Source organism: Hibiscus syriacus, unplaced genomic scaffold (assembly GCF_006381635.1).
Source record: "Hibiscus syriacus cultivar Baekdansim isolate YM2019G1 unplaced genomic scaffold, ASM638163v2 tig00111513_pilon, whole genome shotgun sequence".
NCBI lineage: Eukaryota > Viridiplantae > Streptophyta > Magnoliopsida > Malvales > Malvaceae > Hibiscus > Hibiscus syriacus.
In genome coordinates this window covers 137695-143694 of record NW_024063111.1, presented here as the reverse complement: position 1 = coordinate 143694, position 6000 = coordinate 137695, and positions in this window count along the sequence as shown.

Sequence of the window (6000 nt, the reverse complement as noted above, 5' to 3'; positions counted from 1 at the left end):
ATGTTGATCCTCCAAGTGCTCGAACCAATGTATCTAACCAACAATATCTGAAAGGGGAAAACATTTTCAAAAGGTGAGCTAGGCTCAGTGTGTCCCAACATTTCCATAAAATCACAATAGGTACAAATCATAGTCCAGTAATCTCACAAATTCGTAAAAGAGTTTAACTTTTTGAAAATCATAGTTTAACCCTTTTCCGGTACACCATCAGTAGTTCCCAAAATTATTTTCCATATAGCTTACTTTATGCACATAGCAAAAAGAAAGCCGACTTAAGGATAGGCTCTGAAGCTTGTATCCTTAAGCCCAAGTCAATAAGTCCATATAGCTTACCCTAAGCACACAACAAAGGAAAGCCGACCTAATGAAACATCTTGGGGCCCTCAATAGTCACATTAGGCCCAGTTAGCTTGATCAGAGCTATTCCATCGTAATTCAATTCCAAAATTCAATTGCACCGTCACATAAATTCCATAAATCCAAAAACATGGTAGTCATATACCATTTCAAAACAAAAATTAGATAGTAGCCATATTCCATAAATTGTCACATTAAATTGGTGCATCCATAAAACAATAACCAATGAATTCGGTGTACCACATATTAAAACCAATAAACAGTTCAATAATAAGTAGGGAACACACCTCGATAATAGGTTCAAATAGCAAATCTACTGATTGTTGGTTTCACCACGCTCTGCTACAGTTTTCGAACGCGTGAATAATGGCACACGTGGTTTAACTGATCTAGAAGAGCTGAGTCGAGTTGTCGAACGATCCGGAGAGTCTCTTGTACCTTCAAACAATAATAATCTATCAGTCCCAAATCCTATTTAATTGTTCAAAACTAGACTTCTTAAGTATATAAGCATTTTTCGGGTTTGACTATCAATTTGGGGTATTTCAAGTCTGAATTTGGCCAAACGAATTGCGGAATCGGAATCAGGACGTCGAAAAACATAAAGTATGACTTTTCGAAAATTCAGATTCTTGGTCAAAGTCAAAGTCAACTACTTTGACCGTCGATTTGGAGTCCTTCGGGTTCGTATTTGATGAAACGGACAGTCGAAACGGATTTGGCACGTCGAAAACTATCAGGATAGGTATACTCGGAAAAGATTAACGGTCGTTTAATGCTCGGTCAAATCCATTTTAAGTTTTGGTCAAAGAAAGTCAACGGTCAACGGTCAACGGTCAACGATCGAGTCGGGTCAACGGTCGGGTCGGGTCGGGTCAATGGTCGGGTCGGGTCAGACCGGTCAAACCGGTTCAGACCGGTCAAACCGGTTCGAACCGGTTGAAACCAGTCAAACCGGTCAGAACCGGTTGAAAACCGGTTAAACCGGTATGCAGCAGCCACTCGCCCTGCGGCGGCGCGTGAGGCGTCCTCTGGGGCCCTAAAAATCCCGGAAAAATATCTAAAAATTATTTTGAGCGATTTCGAGATACTTACAACGATCGGTTCAAATTTTTAAACGGCGGAGAGCTCGATTTCAAATCGGCCGAATCTTTGACTGCACCACCTCCTCACGCGCCGCCGTCTACGGCGGACAAGGTTGACACTGGTGAACTCGGAACGACACAAGGAACACGATGGTGCGGGAGGTGTCGTAAACGGAGCAACGATCAGCGGTGAATTTAAGATTTCCTCGGCGATAGAGCTAACAAAACCGTCGCTACTTTGACTGGAAATTCCCGACGTTTGGCCGCGTTTCGCTTCTATTAATTTGAAGGGTTTGTTCCTCGCTCGATGATGAACACAACGGTGGTTTTAAAACAACGATCGGAATTCGGACGGCGTCGAAATCGAGTTTGGAAGTTGTGTGCGTGAAGAATGATTTGTGAAATTGATTTCTGTTTTTCAAAACAGAAATCACGCATATAACAATTGCCTGCCGACACTCCAAGGTTAAATTCAGGGCTTGGTCCCTGAATTTTCTTTAACTTTAAACAAGCTCCAAGTTTTAAAATCTTTCAATTCAGTCCCAAATTTTCGCCAAATTTTCACAATTAAACCCTCCAATTTTAATTAAATATTATTTTGAAAATCGGGTTGTTACAATTCTCCCCCTCTATAAGAAATTTCGTCCTCGAAATTTACCTTATGAGAATAGTTGAGGAAACTGAGCCTCCATTGGAATTCGCCTATTCCGAAGAACTCGTTCATCTCTCTCCAAGATCTGAATGGGCGCCTCTTCATATGACAAATCAGGTCTCAGCTCTACTTCTTCAACCTGAATAATGTGACCTGGATCTGGGCGGTATCTCCTTAACATTGATACATGAAAGACATCATGAATACGACTTAGCTCAACTCAAGCTGATATGCAACAGGTCCTACCCTCTTCAAGATACGAAATGGTCCAATAAATCTTGGACTCAATTTACCCTTACGCCCGAATCTCAATACTTTCTTCCAGGGTGAAACTTTCAAAAAGACCCGATATCCCACTTCAAACTGTATATCCTTCCTTTTTTGATCTGCATAAGATTTCTGCCTATCAAATGCCTCTTTCAGACGGTCACAGATTAATCTGTCTGTGTCCTCCGTCTCTCGCACTAACTCAGGTCCCAACGTTTTCCTATCACGCAACTCAGTCCAACAGATCGGAGTGTGACATTTACGCCCATAGAGCGCTTCATAGGGTGCCATACGAATACTGGTCTGATAACTGTTATTGTAAGCAAATTCAGCCAACGGAAAAAAGTTCTCCCAACTACCATGAAAATCGATTACGCAACCCCGCAACATATCCTCCAGAATCTGAATTACTCTCTCAGATTGACCATCAGTTTGTGGATGAAAGGATGTACTATAATCCAATCTTGTTCCCAAAGCCGTATGTAACGCCTTCCAAAATCTCGAAGTAAATCTCGGATCTCGATCAGAAATAATAGACAATGGAACACCATGTAATCTGACAATCTCTGAAATATACAATCTTGCCAGCTTATCCAAAGTATAATTTACTCGCACAGGAATGAAGTGAGATGACTTTGTAAGTCTGTCAACAATCACCCAAACTGAATCTTTTTTCGAAGGAGTCATAGGCAAGCCAGTAACAAAATCCATAGTAATACGCTCCCATTTCCATTCAGGAATCTTGATAGGCTGTAACAAACCTGATGGATGTTGATGTTCTGCCTTAACTTGCTGACAAGTCAAACACCTAGCCACAAAGTCAGATATGTCTTTCTTCATACCAATCCAATAATACCTCTCTCTCAAATTTCGGTACATCTTATCTCCTCCGGGGTGCATAGCATATGGACTACTATGAGCCTCAGTAAGGATAGTCTGTCTCAACTCAGCATCATCAGACACACAATATCTACCTTTAAAACATAAAACTTCATCCTGATCAATTGCATAATCTGAGTTTGTCCCCTGCTCTACTTGCTCAAAGATGGAAAGCAAGGAGCTATCAAGGGGCTGCTTAGCTTTGATATCATCAACCAAGGTCGGCTTAACTTACAATTCTGCTAACAAAGTGCCATCGTCATATAAATTCATCTTGGCCATTAAAGACCTCAACTCCGATACCGTCTTTCGACTCAAAGCATCTGCTACAATGTTAGCTTTACCAGGGTGGTAATCAATCACGCAATCATAATCCTTTAGAAGCTCTAACCAGCGACGCTGTCTCAAATTAAGTTCCTTCTGGGTCAGAAGATACTTTAAGCTCTTATGATATGTGAAAATATAACACTTCTCTCCATAAAGATAGTGTCTCCAAATCTTCAAGGCAAAAATTACTGCTGCCAACTCTAAATTGTGAGTAGGATAGTTACTCTCATGCGGCCGCAGCTGACGGGATGCATAAGCCACCACCTTACTTTCCTGCATTAAAACACAACCAAGTCCTGAATGTGAAGCATCACTATACACTGTAAAATCCTTCCCGGACTCTGGTTGAATCAACACCGGTGCTTGAGTCAAAACCGCCTTTAATTTCTCAAAGCTCTCCTGTTGTGCCTCACCCCAGTCAAACAACACATTCTTCCTTAATAACTTTGTCAAAGGAGAAGCAATGATCGAGAAGCCCTCAACAAAACGTCGATAATAACCAGCCAAGCCTAAGAAACTGCGGATTTCAGATACGTTCTTAGGTCGTTTCCAATTCATAATAGCCTCTATCTTGCTGGGATCAACCTAAACACCTCGCGCATAAATAATATGCCCCAGAAAATGACACTTCTTGAAGCCAAAACTCACACTTGCTCAGTTTGGCATATAGACGATGCTCTCTCAAAGTCCGCAGAACGATCTTCAAATGCTCGTCATGCTCTGCCTCAGTACGAGAATATATCAGAATATCGTCAATGAAGACCACCACAAATTGATCCAAATATGGTCGGAACATCCGATTCATCAAATCCATGAAAGCTGCAGGAGCGTTCGTCAAACCAAAAGGCATCACTAAAAATTCATAATGACCATATCTAGTGCGAATGGCCGTTTTTGCAACATCAGATCCTTTAACTTTCAATTGATAATACCCCGAACGAAGATCAATCTTAGAGAATACAGTAGCTCATCGCAATTGATCAAATAAGTCATCAATCCTGGGTAATGGGTATTTATTCTTGACCGTCATCTTGTTCAATTTCCGATAGTCAATACATAATCTTAGCGACCCATCCTTCTTTTTCACGAATAGAACTGGAGCTCCGCATGGTGAAGTACTATGTCGGATAAATCCTCAATCGAATAATTCTTGCAATTGGACTTTCAACTCCTTAAGTTCCTTTGGAGCCATAGGATAAGGTGCCATAGAAATAGGTGAAGATCCCGGATAAGTCTCAATCTCAAACTCTACCTCTCTATCAGGAGGTAACCCAAGCAACTCCTCCGGAAAAACATCAGGAAACTCGCTAACTGTACGAATCTCCTCGATCGTGGACAATGCACCTTTGGTATTCAAAATACAAGCAATGAAGGTCTCATATCCCTTCCGGATCATATGATCAATTTCCATCACTGAAACTATATTGGAGAGATAACCACGCCGTTCACCAATTAACACAACAGTCCGACCATCTGAAGTCTTCAGAGTAGCCCGCTTGTATTCGCAATCCAGCTTTACCTTGTGTTTATTCAACCAATCCATTCCAAGAATTAGATCGAACTCCCCTAAAGGAAGTTCCATAAGATCAGCGAGAAAAATTTCTCCCTGAACCTCGAGAGGACAACGTCGAAATACTTTATTCACTAATACCGCTTGTCCTACTGGACTTGTAACTGTAACAGTATTTTCAGTGTTCTCGATCGGAATCTGAAGGTTTCGAGATACTGAGCTCGATACATAGGAGTGAGTGGAGCCATTGTCCAATAATGCAAAGTATGGGGTAGAATAAATAGTAAATGTACATGCAATAACCTCAAGCTCATCTCTGTCATCACGACGTCTAGTTGCATAAACTAAAGCTGGCTATCTAGCCTCAGAAGCTGTTGGCCCTCTATTTTGCTGAGGTCGGGCTCTACTGTCTTTCCTGGACGCTGATCCTCGAGTCTTTCCTTGACTACGATCTCTAATTGGGGTCTGTATTGTAGTCTGCGAACGCACAGGAGTTTGGGTAGTGGCCTGCTCAAACGAAACTAACTGAGGACAATCCCTCCGATAATGACCACTAGATTCACACTGATAGCAAAGACCCATCTTCTTACGACACTCTCCTGAGTGCTGTTTACCACAATACTCACAAAGGGGCCCATTATAATACGACGAGGAACCGCCTCGACTGACAGCTAAAGGTGAGGATGCTGCATGCCTGAAACGTGTATTGCTTCTCTGAGGGGCTGAAGTACGAGTCCTCTTCCCGGACTGTGCTGATGACTCCATCAGGCCTGAAAATTTCTTAGATCGATCTTGATCAACACGCTCTCTACCAGAAGCTAAAACCTCCACTTCTTCCGCATCTTTGGCTCTGCCCACCAGCACATCAAATATCTCATCCTGATGGGTTACAACTTGCCTACGCAGCTCGTATCTGAGTCCAA